This window comes from Mirounga leonina, unplaced genomic scaffold (assembly GCF_011800145.1).
Source record: "Mirounga leonina isolate KUSES-001 unplaced genomic scaffold, KU_Mleo_1.0 Mir_173, whole genome shotgun sequence".
NCBI classification, from domain to species: Eukaryota; Metazoa; Chordata; class Mammalia; order Carnivora; family Phocidae; genus Mirounga; species Mirounga leonina.
The window spans coordinates 46,089,014-46,110,486 of NW_023270447.1; the positions used below are offsets into that span (position 1 = coordinate 46,089,014).

At 40.5% G+C, this 21,473-nt stretch overlaps 1 long non-coding RNA gene across 1 annotated transcript in view; it reads right to left on the reverse strand.

Moving 5' to 3' along the window:
• LOC118019351 overlaps positions 1 to 8,325 on the reverse strand; it is a 61,781-nt gene extending 53,456 nt beyond the window's left edge. The window contains exon 1 of the long non-coding RNA XR_004681664.1: positions 8,296 to 8,325. This is a non-coding gene — a long non-coding RNA (uncharacterized LOC118019351). The remainder of the gene's footprint in view (positions 1 to 8,295) is intronic.
• Positions 8,326 to 21,473: the final 13,148 nt, after the last annotated feature.

Consider the following 21,473-nt stretch of genomic DNA (forward strand, 5'->3'; position numbering starts at 1 on the left):
GAGAAAGCCAAGCAATAGTGTGATCTCAGGCACAGCTATGCAGAGAGTAGCTTTAGCCAGAATCTTCATGGGGGATTTTAGATTGTAAGCCTTGCCTCAGAGTTGTCCTGATTTATGACAAGCTTGCTCAAACTCTCACTTAGAGCTATTGGTTAAAGATCCCTGTGGGAGGGGGGCTAAAATTCACAGACACTTTCTGCCAGCAAAGTGGCTACATTAACCAGAGGACAATTCTCCACAAAGTTGCTAAAGGTACTATGTAGAGCACATAAAGAGGGGTGCAAAGAATTGATAGAAATAGCTTCTAGGAGATAGGGGAAAGCACTAGCTTTGTCCTCTACACTAGATAAAGGAAAATAGCTTCTAGGAGATAGGGGAAAGCACTAGCATTGTCCTCTACACTAGATAAAGGAAAAGTGTTCCAATATACGCATAGACCCTATGGTGGACTAGAATCTTGACAAGCTGAGGGACTGAAAGAAATGCGAACTAGTTGGAGCCAGTTAAGACTATAGATAGATTGATGTGGGATGGACTGGAGAGGAAGGTTAAGCAGGTCATAGGTGGAATTAAGGCCATGACTTTCGTCCAGTGGGAGGACACTGAATGGTTTTGATTAGGAGAGCAACACAATTTAATTTGCATTAAAAGGCTTTTTCCAGCTGAAATATGGAGAATAGATTGAAGAGATGCATGTGTGCAAGTAGGTAAACCAAGGTAGAAAGTAATCTAGAAAAGAAATGATGATGTATCAGAGTTGGGTTTGGTAAAGAGCAGGCAGATTGAAGAAATTTTAAGAGGTGACATCACTAGGAATTGTTGATAGATTGAATGGGAGAGAGAAAGCCTGAGAGGTCTCACAATTTCTAACTAGATAGGTGGTGGTTACATTCACATGCCACTGTGAACACAGGAATGTTAAGTCTCAGGGCTCAAAAGCAACAGAGACATGCACATGCAAATGTAGGTGGGGGCCATCACCCACTGACTGCCTTCCTTAATTCTGATAAGAGATAACCTGTTGACTGGGTAATATTTGGGGAACTAGGAGAGGAACCAGTAACCAATTTTCAAATAATGACTGGACAGATCTAGACAAGCATTAAACAGTCAACTTTTTCCAGAGAAGGTACCATCCTATGAATGAGATGGTACCTATTGGGAAGACTGACTTAGTATAGATGAAAGAACCATCAAACAACAACAAACAAGATACAATTAATGTTCATCGTGTGATTTAACTACAAGTCTAAAGTAACTTAAAAAAAGTTTTTAATTGAGTGAGATAATCAATATTCTAGCTTGTGATTGAGCATCAAAGTTGATTCCAATTTTTTGGCATTCTTAATAATGTTTGTTATGGGGTGGTGAGGGAGGGATGGTTTTATTTATCTTATTGTTTTAGCTTGTTTTTATCTCATTTCTTGTGTAATTACAGTTTTTAGTATCATTTTTTTATCCATTTTTAAAAGGGTCCTTATTGACTTTTCCCAAATATATCCTGGGGTATTAGTAATTTTTCTCATCAATTTCTATTAATTCTTTATTGTTGACAAACTTTGTGTATATTTAATGTAAATACTTTCCCAAATATAATTTTTATGTCCAGAACCTTTAATTCTAGTCTATGGAAATTCTGTAAGATTTTCTTTGGGGATTTCTTCACTGCATTTTTAGTTTAGGAAGCTTTTCCTTATTTAGAGATCAAAGTGTATGTCTAAATTTTGTTTAAAAAAATACATCAGGGTGTGGGGGTCAGTAATGAGTAGGTATATTAATGAACCAAAATTAGCCAGGTGTGTTGTTCATGTTAAAGTTGAGTATGGGAGTTCATTATGCTATTTTTTAAATTTCTCTACAAAATTTCACTAAAAATTTTATAATAAATATTTTAAAAACTTATTTCTAATTAAAAGACCAAAAAAATAGTTCTGCATCACTGCTATAGTCTTCTATCAGGACCTCCTGTCCCTTTCTCCTTTCCTATGATCTATTCTCAAAATGACAACCAGGGTGATCTGTTCAAATGTAAGCATTTTAGCTCCTTGTTTGACTTAAAGACCTTCAGTGGCCTACAAGACCCTACATGATCCATACACCACCATCCTCATTTACTGCTTTGATCTCACTACTCTTCCCCTTTGCTGACTCTCTTTCAGCTACACTTACATCTTTGCTATAATGTGAACAAGCCAAACACACTTCCACCTCGGGATTCTTCCACTTGCTTTTCTTCCTCTTGCCCCAAACTCTTGCATGTGAACCCCATCCCCTCCAGGTCTTATTCAGTGATACTATCCCTGACTTCTCTATGACAAGAGTACCTCCCCAGGACCCTCTATCCTCTTAACCTTCTTTTATCTCATATCATTGGCCATAGTTATATAGTTACTTATTTATTTATTATATCTCTTCCAGATTGTAAACTCTTGGAGTCCTTCTCAGTTTTAATTTTTACCATATTTCCAGTGCCTAGAATAGTGCTGATAAAAAGAAATAGGCACTAAATAAATACCAATTGAATGAATGAATGATATAGTCAGGCATTAAGGAAATGCTTAAGAACTCTAGTCACATCTATGGGATATAAAAGTTATTAAAATTGAGATGACTTGGGGCGCCTTGGTGGTTCAGTCAGTTAAAGGTTCAACTCTTGATTTCGGTTCAGGTCATGATCTCAGGGTCATGAGACTGAGCCCCACATTGGGCTCCACACTCAATGCGGAGTCTGCCTGAGATTCTCTCTCCCCCGACCTTCCCCTTTCTCCTGTGCTCTCTCTCTAAAAAAATTAAATAAAATCTTTAAAAATTTTTTGAAAATTAAATTGAGATGACTTTCTAATAATATAGAAAAATGTTCATGCTCTAATGCTAAGTAGAAGAAAAAGCAGGACACAAAATTTTTACCTTAAAAAATATTGGTGAAAAATATAAGGGGGGAATTAATCTTAACAGGTCTGTCTGAGTAGGAGAATTTTGTGTGATTATTTTGTATATTTTCCAAGTTTTCTTTAAAGCTTTTTATAATAAATAGGGGAATTTTAAGAAAATATAACAGCAAATTATAAATCTAAGTTTTCACTTCTGGGTCAATATCTTCTATGACCAGTTAAAATATTTATACTCTATGATAATACAATATATACCACTATATTCTTTTGGACAACATAAAGATAAGGATACTATAATTTTATATTATGACTGTTAGCTAACGTCACTGGCAAGAAAAAATATACACTGAGTACACTTGGGACTTTAGAGTATAAGCAGGGACAATGTCCATCTTGCTTATTGTAAAATTCATAGTACACAACACAGCAAACAGCACAAAGTATGTGCTAAATAAATAATTATTGCATAAATGAGGAAACAGGACCTGGGACCACCACCCGCAAGTCACTTAGACTAAGAGAATTAATACCATAGCACTAGCCTTGACTTCTTCTTTTACAAGATTTATGACACTGGCAATTATTTGTATATATGTCTTTCCTCCTATTCTAGACTATTAAGGTTTGTGGTAACAGAGGCCGTATCTCCTCTGATGATCACTATACTCTAATTGCCTAGTCCAAGGCCTGCCACATAATAAAGGCCCAATAAATATTTGTGCCATGATTGACAGATGGATATGCCCCAAATTCCCAGGTAGTCAGAATATATTAAAAGTTATAAGAGGTGCAAATCGGTTTAGGGAATTTAGAGAAGCAGAATTTACATCTTGTTTAAAGGAATCTGCAAAATACAAAAAAAAAAAAAAAAGGCATTTGAGCTTGACAAAGAATGGATTGGATTTTTACAGGTATGATAGGAAAATGTCATTTCAGTCAAAAAGAACAGAATGATTGGTGATATCAGATGTGCTCCTGTGAGTTTTTGTGACTTGGCGCCCTTTGGAAAGTCCTATTTAAAGAAAAGTTTAATTGTAGGGACCACAGCTGGTACCTTAAGTGCCAGATGCTGGTTTTGTTTTATAGTTAACGGTGGCGACACCGCTTAATTGTATATTTACAAGCAAACACATGTTGTTTCATGAAAACTACTTGATAATTACACAGCGACTACTGGAACCCCTGATAATTACACAGTTACACGTGTTACTGCTACCAAGTTACCTCCTGATAGCTGAGTAATTAACTTGTCAACTCAGCAAATGGGGCTGCAGGGGAGGCGTCTGAAAGGCTTATTCCTTTTCTTACAGATGTCTGTGGGTTCGGCTGGTACCTGTTAACTTGGTACCATCCTAGTCACTTGGCACTTCACCTAGACACTGAAATGCTTTCTGCCTCCTTAAACTCCTAAATCTCTGCACAGTTCTTGTGACTCTGAACACATTTTACCTTGCTGGGAATTTGGGGAGTATGCAACCATCTATGCGTGTGTGCCTCCATCCAGCAGTCCATCCATCCATGATGGAAGAAATACTTATTTAGCCCCTCCTATGTGCTAGCCCTTGTCTGAGAGTCATTACTTGCTGCTTCCTAACACAGTGTGGCATAGTCCAAAGAGCACAAATTGGGTTTCAAATTCTGAAACTGTTACTCTTCATGTCTATTATTTGGGGCCTACTTACTAATCTAGAAAATGGGCTTAATCATGGCAAACAGCGTGGTTGACATGACATGACAATGAGAAAGCTTAGCATAAAATAGCACTCGATAAACTTTAACACCCAACCACTGCCCACCCCACCCCCAAACCCCAATGAGTCTTAACTGATTCATCTCTTCATCAAAATAGAACCCAGAATAACCTAAGATTGTTAGAACTTCTGGGTATGGTTGAAATGCAAATTAATTAATTAATTAATTCTCAGAATTCAGATGTATTCACTAAACCAAAAGGCCTTTTTCTAAAATATATTGAAATTAACAATTTCCCTAAATGGTATCCAAAGTACCTGAAATAGTAGAGACAAGGCATATTCATAAAACATATCTGTTTACTATTTCAATAAAACCAATACTCAAATAAAAAACATGGGTCCTGATCACACAAAGCATGTCCACTTAGACCGTAGAATTTACAATTCCTCATGCTCCTGGTCATTGGAGATTCTCCCGGCCCTCCCCTCTGCTCCCTGCTTTAGTTAGCATTGTCTGTCACAAAGCTTTGGTTCATAAGGAAGCAGCTCTCTGTCTGGAGAATGGGGCGCCAGACACTGTGCAGGGACACAAATAAAACAGAAGGTGAAAATAACACCCACCTCTGGGATTAAATAATATTGAGGCTGAGACAGATTGAATGGCTTGCCCATGTTAATGAAAGTAGGAGGCGGCAGATCTATAATTCAAACTCCTCATTCTTACTCCACAACCCATCCTCTTTAGAGAACAACACCCTGCCCCAAGTCACTTTGCACAGTGCCTTGAAAAATTTTCTCTTCAATGCTTTTTTATTTGTTTACATTTAGGAAGTGCCTACTATATGCTGATAAAATGTTATGCCCTAGAGAAATAAAATTATGTATAACTAGCAACTATTCAATGTCTGCTAAGTACAGGTACAAATAGTCTGTACACATTAGCTCACTGGATCATCTTAACTACAACATAGAAAAGACACTATTATTATCCTCACTAAATGCATGAAGAAACTGAAGCACAGAAAGCTTATTTCACCTGCCTGAGGTCACTTGCCCCTAAAGTGGTAGAAGTGGGATTTGAACCTAAGCTGACTACCTTCAAAGTCCACGGTATTTGCCACCAGGCTACCTCTGCTGTTTTGTTGAGATAGCTACAAGACCTGGCACAGTAACAAGGGGAAATGTGCTCCAGACCCTGGACACAAAAAGCTCACAGTCTAACAGGGAAGAAAGACACAGAAACAAATACAATTCAATGTGCTGGGTGTTATAACGTGTGCTTGTGATAGAGCCAGGATCCCAAATCCCTGCTCAGTCACTTAAAGCTCCTGAGAAAAGATAACATAAAGGATGCCAACCATATGTGCCCTGGTTCTTCCTTGCCATGGTTTTTGTCTGAATCCCTGCCTACTCTAGAGAGCTGGAATAGATCCCATATGGGGTAAGTGAATCAAAAGTAAATTTCAGGGGAGAACTCTAAGACAGAGCTCTGATCAATCCCAAATAAGTAGGTTTCCCCCCCCTTTTGCATTCTCTCCTGGTATCTACCTGGTCCCATGGGGCCATCTCAGTCTCAGGAACTCCCTAGCAAAGGTCTACCCAGCCTGAATTTTACATTCCAGCCACAGGAGAAGAAAGAGAGTGTTATGTGGCAGGTAGTCATTATGACCCCTTTGTTCCTCCAACAAAAGGTCCTTCATACATCACCAGAACTCTCTTTCTTGTGAAAGAGAAGAGACAGGACTCTATGTCAATGAAACAGAGGGCTGGTGACATACAGTGAAGCCCAAAGAAACAGCTTTGCACACTGCCTTTGAGGAGAAAGAGAGGCTTCACAGAAGAAGGGATGTTTGGGGAATGAGTAAGAAATGCCAAACACATGAGGAAGAAGAAAATCCCTGACAGCAAGAATGTACAGAGGCACAGAATGGGAAATGGTAAGAAATCCAATGCACACCTGGGTACTTGGACAGGTACAAGTAGGCAAGTGATAAAGGACATAGCTGGAGAAGTTGGTGATTGGGACAGATTATGAAGAATTTTGCTTGTCAAGGTGAATAGCTCTAATTTTTCATGGAAGATCTTAAAGCATGGAACTGGCATGATTTATTTTAACATCATCAGGGACAGGAAGACAAGTCAAGAGCCTATTCCAATTTTTCAAAGAACGTGAGGTTGTGAATAAGCCAGAGACTAAACCTGGGGTTATTTATGCATGATAACCTTCAGAGTTTAATGTCAGAGATGGGGACAGAGGGAGAGAAGCCTTGAAGCCTTCAGTAGAAGGAAGAGAAACACATAGAAACACTAACAGTAAAACCTTATAAATCTGTTCTTAAAGAATTATGATAGCAAACTCGCCAAAATTGTGGTCAAGCTTAAGCTTCAGACTCCTGCCTTCCTGATAGGTAGATGGTGCTAGACATGGGTGGAAAGGTAGGAAGAGGGATTTAACTAGATTTCCAGGCAGAACTCTTCTCTCTGGGTCTTAATGACCCCCATTGCAGACTATGGCATCCAGTGTGGGTGGGTAACCCCCTCTGAGAGAATATCCTGTCTATGCCAGAATGCCCCCCATCAAGCAGCTTCTGAATTAACTATTTCTGTTCTAAACACGAGAATCTTAACTTTCAGGTTGGATCTACCCAGCCGAAGTATTCATCGACAAAAATGCCGGAATCTAACCTGTAACTCCAGGCCTGAAACAAAAACATTTTTGACAATGACTGAACCCATTCTCTGAAATTATAATGGTTTAAGAGCTGACGTTTACTAAAGCTTTCTTTGTTCTCAGCCCTGTACTAAGGGGATTTTTTTTTTTAAGATTTTATTTATTTATTTATTTATTTTGAGAGAGAGAATGAGAGACAGAGAGCATGAGAGGGATGAGGGTCAGAGGGAGAAGCAGACTCCCTGCCGAGCAGGGAGCCCGATGTGGGACTCGATCCCGGGACTCCAGGATCATGACCTGAGCCGAAGGCAGTCGCTTAACCAACTGAGCCACCCAGGCGCCCTGTACTAAGGGGATTTATATATAAATTGCTAATGCAATCCTTGATGTAATATAACTTTGAGTTTAGGTGCCTATTCTTCTCCCAAATTTTCTCCCTATAATTCTCCACAGCATTACCAACTACCATGGGAACAAAAACATGTCCATTGCTTATTTGGGCCAAAACATAATAGAACTTTTACAGCTGGAATGGGAGGCAGTGAGGTATAATGGGAAATGTCTGGGGCTTTGAAGATAGTAAGAACTGGCTTCGGTTCAGTTCAGTTCAATTCGGTGCAACAGAGAGACATTGAGCCTCTATGCCAAGCATGTTAATAAACGCCTACTTATTGTCAAGCAAGTACTACTATATCTGTTAGTAGGTATACAAACAAGAATGAATATATAACGCTTGCTCTTAAGGATCTTGCACACAAATAGACACTTCCACAATAAAGTGGACAATATTAAGGTAGAGGTAAGGAGAGAGCCATGAGAGCACAGAGGAGAAATAGCACCACAGAGGTGATTCCTGACCTAGATCTTCAGAGATAAGGAAGCTCTTATAGCCAGGAATGGTGAGATCCAATTCCAGGCCTTGAGAATATTGCCAGTGAAGACACAGAGGAAGGGCATATGGAGGATGAATGAAAAATTATAAATAAGATAAAGTGAAAAGCATGGCACCCAGACTGTGAGCCTGAGCAAATTCCTTTACCTTTCTGAGCCCCAGCATCCTCAGTATCAAATGCTCATACACAATGTCTATGTCACGAGCTGGTTGGAAAGATGAAAGATGAAAACCAATAAAGAACCCAGAACAGTGTTTATATCAGAAACTCAAAGTATGATAATTCATAAAACATGTATTCTATGGGATGTTAGCAGATGTTTTGAGCTCCACGGTCAGTCATGTTTTGGAATATGGGTTTGAACTAGGTACAGACTTTGAGCATATTTCTTTAGAACTACAGTTCTTCATGTGCTAATATTCATTGTGGGTATTTAAGGGTATGAGAGAGTGTAAATGCAGCTTTTCCAAACCTTTTTTTTTCTAACTAGGCATCCTAAATTAGGACTCATGTTCCATAATCACACTGGGAAATATTGGCCAAGACTGACAGAATATCATAATGGATGCCCAGCACAGATTCAAGCCCTCTGGTTCTTACTGTTAGGGAAACTGTGCTTCATTAACTCATTGCTATATAGGAAAGCCAAGATTTTTTTTATCCCGTGACAAATAAAATTCTGTGTCACAAGGACCCACAGTAATTGAGGATTCTATGTATATAAAGTCATTAAAGAATTTCCCTTCAACCCTAGGATAGCTGCCTTATAAGAAGGGCTGGGCTTTAATCCCTGGCCTCGGAAGTATTTGAACCACCATCTGGATTATAATCTATTGCCTTAGAAGTAAGGAAGTAGCTCATGCAGTGGCTCTGAGCTCCAGAGTGATGAGAACAATCACTTGATTCTCCAGGCCTCAGTTGGCAATTCTGAAAAATAGGATATTGATATGCATCATCTGTCAGCACTCTTCTAAGAGTCCACAACAATATCATATTCTAGGTCAACCTGGAGAATACGCAGTCTCAAACCTCTGAATTGGGTGAGGCAGGAAGCCACAGTTTATGGAAGAGAATTTCGTAGTTCCATGAAGATTTCATATTTAGTGATAATTGGGCAGGAATGTAAGGGTTCCCAGGAAGAATGCATGAGCCAAATGGAAAGAATAGTACCTCCATCTAGCCTAAGGCTCCCTGAAAGAAAGTGAGATCTAACAGTTAGCATGTGTTCAACTGAATTAAAGGAGGGCAGTGGGTCAGAAAAGACCAGAAAGAAAGTTATTTTCTTAAGTATAATTTGACCAATTCAGGAGACTTCCATATCTCCAACTAGACTTCCTCCAAAGTTCCTGCAGACTTACACATCCAACTTGCTGGTAAACATCTCCACCAACCTATCCAACAAGACACCTCCAACTTAATGTGTTTAAAATAGAACTTGTGTTTTTTCTCCTCTACACATCTCTGAAACAAGGCAGTTCTGAGAGACCTGCAGGTCGAGGGAGGGATCTTCCTGCACCAGACCGGAGTCCTGATAGCATTTTCCTCCCTGAACAGGATAGAACCACCGGGAACTTGTGTCCCTTGTCTTCTGCACTTGCACTTGTACTCTCTTATTTAATCCCTCACAAAAAAACACAAATAATCACATCATTATCCCTATTTTTACAAAGGGTGAAAAGTGAAACTTTGAAGGAGTAAAAAATTCATCAAGGTGACACAATTAGTAAGTCTGGGAGCTGGAATCTCTACCTACACTTGACTCCAAAGCCCACGTTCCCTTGACGAGGCTGTCTGTCTGAGCAGGCGCAAATGATGGCAGAGCACAAGGCTGGTGAGCCCCTGTCCTGGGGATAGGCTGCTCCTTGTTCTGTGTTGTGCTTTCTGTCACAAGTGAGCATCTCGGAAGTGTTGGTTATCACTAGAAGAAAGTTGTAGAACTGTCAGGCAGGGAAAGAGATGTTAGGGTACAGGTTCGGCAACTGTCTCGCGTGACGTATCAGGAGCTCTCTCCTCCCTTTGCATAGACACTGTAGCTCATGCTACCGTCTCCCTCCCTCCCTCCTCAACTCCTCTCTGCCTCTCTTTGTCTTTCTCACACACACACACACCCTTCCGCCTAGTTTCTGCAGACATTGGAAAAAATACACAAGATTTATTTTGAGTTACCGGACAGCTATCTCCAGCTCACATTTTAGGGATAATAGCTCTCTTTTACTGAACACCTATTATGAGCTTCTGCTCCTCATGTCCAACCCAGTTTAATTCTCATGACAGTCCTCTGAAATAGGTATTATAAATGACATTTTGAAGATGAGGAAAACGGAGGCACAGAAAGTTTCAAAATTGTTTACGGTCACACAGCTAGTAAGGGTGGAGGAGTAGAGGAAAGAGCACCCAGATGCAAACCCAGGTCTGTCGGGCTCCAAAGCCCAGGATTTGGCCAAGGCCCTTGGCTGTCTCAGCAGGCGCTCTCCGTGTGGTGCTAGGTAGACAATCCCATCAAGACAGTTTCCTGATGAAGAAAATTAATTTTAAAAATCACTGATCCCTCCATTGCCTTAAACTTAACACTCACGGCCCCTGGAAAAGTATATATCAAAAAGAGTTCTTATCCTTTCTCCCTAGAGCAGAAAAAAAAAAAAAAAAATCTAATGAATGTTATTTCATCCTGGTTCACCTAAGAGTTAGTTGAGGAAAGAGGAAGCATTTCCGGCTGCCAAAGACAAGGTCCAGAGACCTCCCTCCAGTGCAGCAACAGTGACACCTTGTGGCCAAGTCAGGTCTCCCCAGCCCCTCCCTGGATCCCCTCTCACACTCAGACTCTCAGGAGGGGGCGCTAAGGAGGACAGAATCCTTGAAAAGAACCAACCACTGGGTTGGGATAGCTGCTGGTGGAGTTCCTTTTGTTTTCATCAGAAGACAAATCTTGTGGCAAGTAACCAGATACAAACCTAGTTTGTGGCATGGGAGAACAGGCAATTAGACTTCTTTTTTTCTAATTTCTGTATTTGTTCATTTATCACTTTATGTATCCCTTACTTTGTTCCAAATATACTTATAGGCAACTTAAAAAGATACATTGACACTCAGGTAATTCATTTTATAATTTGGTGGGCAAGATGAAGCAAAGGTAAACAATGGTAGAAACAAAAACACAGATCCAGAAACAAAATATATACAATATGCATAACTAAAAAACGCACCCAAGGGTATGGATGGGACACAGATTTGTCTCTGGGTCTTCTATAGGCCAGTGGAAGGATGGAGGCCTCATTGCTTACAGACTATGAGATGAAAACAAACCACAAGACAAAAAGGAACACAACTGTTCCTCATACTAACAGTTGGGGAAGAAAAACCCTCCTAAAGTCCTCACAGATCTTTAGGTCATGAATAATATCAGGATACAGATAGCATAACTGGCCCAGATGATCTTTCTCTGTGGCTCAGCAACTCAGAAAATGCTAACACTCAACTCATCCTTCCACTTTTGCATTCTTAAAATAGTGCAAGGATTTTGTTTTTGTTTTTGTTTTCATTATTGGTTTTGATTGTATATGTGTGTTTAGAACACTTTGTGCTTCCCCTTTAAGTGATTGTTGCCAATTAGTTGTGTTTGTCTCAAATGCAATAAGATTCCATTTTAAGACGTCGATGCAGGGCTTTTACTGAGGAACACAATAAATTAATCATTAAATCAATTGTATTGATTGGACCTTATAAGACATGAAAAATTGCAGTGTAAGGGATATTTCCTGGAGGGGTAGGAAGGGACCTCAGCATCCTAGGGGAAGATGGGTCAGTATTCTCTGATAGTACCGTCTTATCCCTTCCATAGATGTTAGTTTTGTTTATCAACTCTAAAATAAATATGGAGACCATTTAATTTTAAACATCTACCCTAAATAAGTTTCCATTTATGAAGTACTCACTAAGCACTCCATGCTATACTTAGTGCTCTTATACATCATGTCATGTAATCCTAACAATATATCTGTGAGGAACCCATTCCTATCCCCATTTTTGTAGATGAGAATACCGAGGCTAATGGACATAGAAACTTGCTCAAGGTGACCCACCTAATGAGACGTGATCTCAGGGTTTGAACCCTGGGTTCTGAGTAAACGCATGCTCTTAAAAAAAAAAAAAAAAAGATTTATTTATTTGAGGGAGGTAGGGGCAGAGGGAGAGGGAAAGAGAGAATCTCCAGCAGACTCCCACTAAGGGAGGAGCCTGACACAGGGCTCCATCCCATGACCCTCAGATCATGACCTGAGCCAAAATAAGTCACATGCTTCACCGGCAAGCCACCCAGGCGCCCCTAGAGCCCATGCTCTTAACAGTAAATTATACCTTAAATTAGTAAAAGGATAAAGGGGGAGGTCAGAAACTCTACAGCACACTTTTCTGCCTCTTGCTGCACTTTTCATGCTTCCTCGTGTTGTGTCAACATAAGTATAGGGAAGTGGAACCAAGATTAGATTTTATTTGGAGGAAAAAGAATACTGGTTACCAAGGCCAAGACAATGAGCAGAGGCCCAGGTGAAGTACTGAGACACCAAGCAGACCCCACTGGGAAGCGTTGGCATGGGAACAGCTGGAGGGGAGCACTGAGGAAGGGAGGGGCACAGGGATGGACGTGCACAGTTGTCCCCATGAGGTGACACAAAGGAGTTTTAGGCAGTACCTACCATGATTTGGGGGATTTACAGCCATAGTTTTCAACCTTAATGTCCACACCACACCCCTAGAACATGCACCTTAAAATCTCTAAGTCTGTTTCCTCACCTATAAAATGGGAGTCATAGCTCCCTGGAAGTGCTGTTGTGAGGTTTAAATATGATAATGTCTGTGAAGCACTAAAGAGACCAGCTGGTGGCTAATGAAAGGGTGCCCCTTTCTCCCCTCAATCTCCCTTAGCAGAGCCTCTACTCGGGAACCTCTGAGCTGGACTTAGCCGCATCCTGTTCTTATCCCTAGCTGTCTCTGATAGTTCTAGTCAATTTATCTCTTTGCATGCTAATTAGCATGCCATCAACCTGCAATCCAGCTTTGCCACTTTTACCCTCGATGCAATCTCCCTTGGCCTCCCACTCACAGACCAGGTACCAAAGGGTAATCTGCCAATAATCCTCACTAGAGTCAGGAGGGGTGGGGGTGCTGAGGACAAAGGTGTCTGCTTTGTTGCCTGACACTGCTCATTTTCCTGAGACAAAGGAGGCTTTTTTTAAAGTTTTATTTTTATATATTCGTGAGAGAGAGAGAGAGAGAAGCAGTCTCCCCAAGTATCAGGGAACCTGATGTGGGACTCGATCCCAGGACCCTGGGATCATGACCTGAGCTGAAGGCACTTAACCGACTGAGCCACCCAGGCGCCCCAGAAGACTGTCTTGATTGTCAAGGAAGCAAAGCCAAAAAGAAACCCAGGCTGATCTCTCCTGCTACCTTCTCTCCCAGAAGCAGAACCTCTCCCAGGCTCGGTGCCAGGGGTCACTATTCTTCAGGATGATTTACTCAGAAAGTCTATAGGAAAAGCAGAGGAGGCACCCTGGCTTGACAAAATTCTAGCCACAAAAAAAACAAACCACAAACTCAAGTGAACTTTTATTTTGCTGGGCAAATTTGACAGACGCATACCTGCTGTCCAATGAAAACTAAAGGTGGTTATTTATTTATGCCAACACCTCTTGAAGAAGCCAGAACTAAAAGGGGAAAAAGAAAAGTCTGGATTACAGTCGCATTAGCCTGTAAATGGGTGGCTGAGCATTCAGCTAAGATCTGAACTTGAAATTCTGGTACCAGAGACAGTTGAGGATTCTAGGGAGAAACAGAAAATGGCCTAGCTCAGAGTATTCCTATTCACTTCTTGAGTCCATTTATTTTATGGTTCTGACTTCATGCCAAAGCCATTTGGAGTTTTCAAGAGTTTAAATAGCAAGGTCCAATTAATAAGGCATAAGACTCTGCAGCTTCCTCACTCCCATGCATTGAGCCGGCCCTTCTCTGTTCTGAATGACTGATGGGAGACACTTGCAGCCCAGTGTCTCCGCATCCAGGCCAAGGATGGGAGCAGTCCGAGTGGTCTCCAGCATGGGTCTGTGTGTTTGGAACCCTCTGAGGAGCACTGTCAAAATGAATTACAGTTCTTCATGGACATGTGTCTATGATTGGAATAGGATGAAAGTTCTGGTCGTTTTATTCCTTTCTGAGACATTCTGGAACATTTTAGCAGTGAATTTGTCTCCTGGTTTTTTTGGACTACAAACTCCCCAATATTATTTTAATAATGAGGCATTCTGCTGAGGAATTAATAGATAGTATCGCGGTGTTCAAAGTGACAATTAAAGCTATTGTTTTGTTGTTGTTGTTGTTTTTCCCCCAGAGACGCATTCATCTCTTTCAAAATGATTATTAAAAAAAGAAAGCTCATGTTTAGATTTTACCTTTACTTGAACAGAGTCAAACTGGAAAGTATATAGGAAACAACTTGGTTCCAGGAATATTTGATTATATTTAATGGGAGAGTCCATTAAATCTTTCCTCTCTGGGTGCTTTTTTAAAACTGGTTTTGGGTTATAGCAGGTATTCACTATTTAGAAAGATAAAAGGCGCTCTTTTTTTTTCACTGAAGCTTTTAGGGTTATTTTGTGGGGGGAGGGGGGCACAGAGAGGATCTGTAATCTTTTCCCTCCATAATTTGTAGATTACAGAAACTCTTGTGCTTTTAATAAATGGTTCCTCGTTAGACAGCACAACCGAATAAAATAATTGTCCTCTATTATCCTTGAGAGGCAGGGCCAAGTTTTCCCCGCAAAGACATTATCATATCAAACAACTGCTTTAAACGCAATTCGAAACACAGGCTTTATGGGAAACCTTTGGATTTCTCACCCCTGCCAAAGGAGTTCTAAAAGATGAGCCCCTTTGTTATGGATGGCTCTGGAGTTCCTCTAATAGGTGTACCAGATGAAAGATGACTAAAGGCATCCCAGATGGAAGAGTTGGCTAACAGCAGCACCATAAATACCTAATGGATATACAAGCCTCTTGGCGTGAAATATGGTCTTTGCTCTGATTTACACTTTTAGGGCATATTTAAAAGAATGCCACATTTGCTGGAGGGTGGGGTGGGCATTAATAAAATTTAGATCTGTGGCGGGGGAAAGGTAAAGAGAATCTCTACCCCTTGACGTGTACAATGTTGTTTTTCCTCACTGTAGCCCCTCTTTCTAAGGATGCCTTCACTTTTCCTTTTTGCTGGAGAGGGCAAACTCCATTTTCTATATTGACTCTGAGCAATTTTGCTGGATGAATAAGCTATGGTATTATGGAAATAATGCTGACCTTTGAGCCCAGAGATATGACTCTTTACTTTCAGATACTTGTACTTACTTGCTTGCTTACTTTTGTCACACCATTGGCAACAGCACTGAGTCTGGTACTTAGTAGGCACTTAGTGAATACTTGTTTATCTGAGCCTCATTTTTTTTATCTGCAGAGTGAGAGCTAGTAATATCTATACCATAAGGATCCCAACCATGTTTAACAAGAACCTCTGTGTGCCATATTCTTTGCTCAACACCTTAAGAAACCTATCTGTACAGGATGGAAAGAAGCTCAGGATGGAAGGAAGATGACTAATAACACATCAACATGTGAAGAGATCATAACGTAGTGAAGTCAAGTGAACCTGAGTTCAAATCCCAACTCAGCTACTTGCTAGCTTACTTACTCTGGGAAACTTATTTGGCTTCCAACTGCCAATTTGTAAAATGGAATATTAAAAGTTTCTACCTCATGTTGAAAAGATTGAAAAAGATGATTCTTTAAAACTCTTAAGAAATTGCCTGCATATTATAAGTACTCTATAAATCTCAATCAGCAACTTGGCCGGGCTTAATGAAACCTAGTGCCTAGAATGAACTCTTTACTACCTTTCCCTGATCAAACCACATCTGGGATTCTGGAAAGTTATTTTTATTTGTGGATATCACAACTTAAATATATGTTGGTACATACAAAAAAAAAAAAAAAGACAAACACAGATTTTTAAAAAGGGTTGAACAACCTAATATTTCAAAGGGAAAAAAAATCCATCATTACATACATATTTGAAGAGGGAGTTAAGTCCTGAGGGATTTTTAAGGGCAAAACTGGCACCATCTGGCAGGGAGGTAGAGACTCCTTCTGTCTAGAAGAGGACTTCCTGATACCTAAGGCTTTCTGAAGAGAAATTTTCTCTTCTGAATAGGCATCAATCTCCTGCCACTAAAGTTAAGAGAGTAGACCTCATCTCTGTCTGATGGGGATCCAAGCATAAGGTAGAAGACTGGACTTCGACCTTAAATGTTCTGTGACTTCACATAATTATTAGCAGGCTGACTCTCCTATTATATACTGAATGGCAGAAATCCAGAGAGATCCTGACTCTCTAGCTACTTAGTGGTAGCGTGTGTTATGGATTCACTCTGCTCATTCCATTCCATTTATAGAAAGGTCACCACTTCACTGTGAGCTTCTCCAAGTGTCCATCCTTGCATGCAAGGCCAAGCCCTTCATGTTTCTTCTTGATTCTGTTCCCACCCATATTCTCTAGATTTACATCTTAAGCTTCTTCCTAACTTTTTGCTTCCTGCCAAAAAGGAGCCAAACCTCACCTAAAAACATGCTCGGAGCTCTCCTGTGTGTCTTCCTATCCAACACTTCATTTTTCATCTTGTAGCTCAACGTGTTCTTGCTACCTCCCATTATTCAACTCCCATTTGATCTTCAATCCACCAGCCTCCCTAACACACAACTGAAACAATTCTGGCAGAAGCTTCTCAGACCTTTCATACTGCCAAATGCAAGACATCTTGCAGACCTTCACATACTACCTGCTCTTTCTCTCATCTTTCCAGGTTTTCTCTGCCCATGGATACTATACATGCCAATGTGCAGTGGGAAGAGGGAGAGTTTCCCTAAACATAGCAACAGATTAGCAATACTATGGGGGCAAGACATTTTGAGGACATATAAAAGAAATGATGAGTGGTTCATTTTGGCTCTCTTTGGCCTAAGTATAATGCTGGTGATGAGGCATAACAGAAGTTTGCAAGGCCTTAAAGGCCAGGCTAAGGATCTGAGAATTGTTTATATCTGCCACAAGAAACCATTTCATGTTTCTTAGTAGAAGATTGTCACAACCTTTAATTATGATACATTGGATTGAAGACGTGGAGTGGGAAAACCATTTAAGGGGATCTATTTATCTTCAGAATCCTTCTCTCTGCTTTCTGTCTAGTAATCTGTGTTGTTTCACTTGAGACGGTATTCAACGTGAGCACTTGCTTGACTTCAGAACAGAAGCTAATAATATCACCACCATCCTGATTGAGCTTCCCAAAGTGTGAGCATGGAATGCTGTGGTCCTGGAGATGGTGTGGGGTGGGCTAGAGAAAGGGCATAAACAGCTTTGAACCACATCACAAGAGTCTCAATTATCTTTCAATCTGTTTGATTACACCAAAGAGAAAAACATTATTTTGGTTCTCTATAACTTCAGCACCTCTCTAACAGTTAGCTAATCCTCACTTTTCAGAAAGAAAGTATGCCTTGGGCACAGAGCCTTCCAGACATAAGACTCTACAGCAAGAATTTAATAACACTATTTTGTTTTCATTTATTTATTTTTGTTATTACCATCTACTTATGGCAAGTGAAATTGCTTTCCATATACGATGGCCTCGTGCATCTTCCTTTTAAAATGCATTCATATTAAGTAAAATTTAGGAAGGAGAGGAGTGGTTTGCAGAAAAATGTTGAGAAGAAGTACAAGTGCATGCAGATATGGTGAAACATGAAAGGGAACACCAGCAAACAGAATTTGGAAAACCATTGTTTGGTAGAAAATGTGGAATTTGGAGTCAGACAAGATTGGCTTAATATCCAAGACCTGCTGAATAATGTAAAGCAATTTGCTTAAACTCTTTTGGTCTCAGTGTCTTCATTTGGTAAAAATGAAGGAAATAATACCTACTTAATAGGATTGTAGAGAGGAATTAAAAGAGGAAATATTTAAAAAGTGCTGAGCACAACACAGTGTTGAGCACCAAGTAGACACATGGTGCATTTCAGTCCCCTCCCTCTTCCTTCCCTTCCTGCCAGTCACTGAGATTGGTCATTGCCCCTGCTCCTAAGATGCCCCTTTCATAGTGTAACCTGTGGGCAGCCCTTGTGTCTGACAGCCTCTGAGTGAGTTCTCTTCTGGCCAGTTTCTCCACTGACAAGTTGGCACGGGGCCTGCAGTCCAGCTTCCAAGAGGATGCGTTGACTGGTTCCAGGTGGTGGGAGCTCCCAGACAAGCTCTCCTCACAGACAACCTCCTTCCTCCTCCTCTCCCCTTCTATGTGCAGAGCATTTAGCAACCTGCCCTTTAATTGGGTCTTCTATGGAAGAGTTGAGGAGCCCAAACCAGTGCAGTCAAAACAGTGAGAACCGGCTGATTTCTGGCTTCTTCAGGACGCTTCAGATATAAAGTTGAAGCCTCTTACAAGCTTGGGAAAAACAATCTCCCTCTCAGAGTCACAATTTTCTCACCTGCAAAATGGAATTGTTAAGGTTCTCTCCTTAGGGTCCCTGTGAAAACATCAAGGCTTCTCCCACAGTGCCTGGCACCTGCTATGAAAGCTGTTCCATGGTAGTGGTCCTCTCCGAGCCACAGCTTCATTCACAGACAGAGCCACCTTTTCAGGGCTGAGAAGAATTTAGAGATCATTACATCTCTTCTCTCATCAGAGGCAAGAAACTTCTCCAGCATTAAACCTTTCCACTCTCCAGCTGGAGGCTCCCTACCTTGAAAGGTAGTTTTATTGTTGGTTATAAATTTGATTCAAATGCTGAGTCTAAATTTGTCTTCATTATTTATCTGTTGTTCTTTCTGGAGCAACACTGCATAAGTGGAAGATTTAATGATTTATTTGTCATTATTAATCTGTTTTCAGATTGCTTCCCATCTGTTATTTCTCCAAATTCTCTGGGTTCCTGTGAAGGATTTCCCCACTGCCTTTGGTTTCTCAGTACCAGATAGTTTTTTCTTAATGTACCGTTAGTCCCATGAGTCTCATTATGGTCGTTCTGATATAGAAAAGACCCTAAGATATTCAGACAAATATCTTGCATTATTTTGGGACTTCTGGCCAGCTAAAAAAAGAGTGGTTAATAAGCTAGCATCTAAAAGGGAACACATCAAAACCTAGGCTCATAGAAAGATTGAGGGAGGAAGGCAGCCACATCGTGGTTGGGCAGCAACCACCACATAGAACAAATTCAGAAGAGCATGCCTGGCAGCACATGAATAGGACACCATCTCACAAGGTGAGATTTGGAAGAGTCCCTGAATTTTCTAGCTATCTCTTTCTGCTGCTACTGGTGAGGAAGTCAGAAGCCATGGAGAAATGCTATGTGCCCGAGCCTCACAGTGTCCGAGTTAGGTCCCAGTTCCCTGACACCTCAACCAGGGCTCTTTCCCCTACACCACATGGTCTCCAGCCCACCCACCACCACTCTCCCTCCTGATGATTGTCGGTGGCACTATTTTAGCTCTACGGAGTCTGCACAGGATTAGGCTTCCAACAAGCCTCCTGAATCCTAAAGCCTTTAATCCTTAGAATCAAAAGATATAAGAATCTGGAACATGGGAAGGAGAATTGAGATCGTCTAGTACACATTTGCATTTACAGAGGGAAAAACAGAGAAGAAAAAAAGAGAAGACCTGACCAGACCTGAATTTACTTTCCCAAGGTTACATGTCTTGTTACTAGTGGAGCAGGGATGCAAGGAATAACTAGTTTTACTGAATGGTTATTATGTGTCAGATACAGTGTGCTATGATCTTTACAAACATTGCCTATTTATTGCTCTCAGCACCTCTGAGGCATGCACAGTTTTGCCTGCATTTTTCAGACGAGGAAACCAAAGCCTGGAGCACTTAACTGTCTCATGAGAGACCATACATACAGTTAGTTATACGCAGGACATTGGGGATAGAGAGGTGACTAAGATCCCTCCCTACCATCCCCAGGGAGTACACAGTCTGGTCATGAAGACAAACACATAAATGAGTGAGTCTTAGTCACTGTGATAAGTGCAACAGTAAGAAATATGGAAGGGCAACTCAGGAAACAAAGTGAAAAATTTCCATCTGGTCTATTTTACATACAAATATGAGTTCCATTACTCTTTTTTCTTAACATTATAATAAAGGCATTTTCCTCGTTATAAAAACTGTTTTTGTAAGATCCTCATAATGTTCTATGAAATAGATGAACTGCCATCTATTTAAACAAAACTGTTTTATAATATTCAGTATTATAAATAATTCTTCAATAAGCATCTTTGAATATTAAACACTTTTTTTCCCTTTGACCATAAAATACAATTCGCAACTCTACATGTTCCAATTTCTTTCCCAAAAGCCACTTTCCTCATTTTATATACAAGCAAGCTGAAGTCCAAAATCATTAGGCTGCTTGACCATGTTAAAATAATTAATAAGAGGTTGATCTGAGCCTGGAATATGGGTCATACAGTTTCCGAAGTGATGTCTAAAGGTTGTAGGAGAAAAATATTCCTCTACATCAGGGTTTCTCAATCTTCATACTGTTGATATTTGGGCCAGGTAATTCTTTGTGTGAGAGTGTCCTATGATTGTGTTTAGCAGCACATTCTGCCTCTACCCAATAAAAGCCAATAGCACCCTATACACAAAGCAGTCTGAACCCCCCAAATACCTCCAGACATTGCCACTTTCCCCTGGATTGGGAGTGGCAAGATTGCCACTGGTTGAGAACTTGCTCTAGAAGGTTTCTGCTGCTTAGATTCTGAAAACACATCCTCATTGACAGCTACTGCCAGTAAGAAGTCATCCTTTTCAATATTGAATATACTTCAATTCACAACCATATGTGGATAAACAAATCAAGTGTAACATATTAAACCTCAGCAAATCCAGGATAAAACACACAAGGGTTTTGAAGTAGGTTAGCCCAAAAGAATAGGAGGAAATATATTATTCTGAAAGGCTTTTAGGGTTCCTGCTAGTTTCCAAGAGAATATATGATCTGCATGGACAATAAAACAAAGGAAACGAACATAGAAACAGACATCAACTCCGTGGCTATCATGGTTTTCCAAGCTGCTGATCTTCTAGGATTTCTCTGAAAAGACAAACCGTACAGAGAGCTTGTTACTTAGCACTAGTGTTTATGAGTCCTTGGGTAGTGATACAGGGCCTGGGGAAGACTCTGACAGTCAATGGGGGAAGAGTGCAAAGCTGGAGGAATCA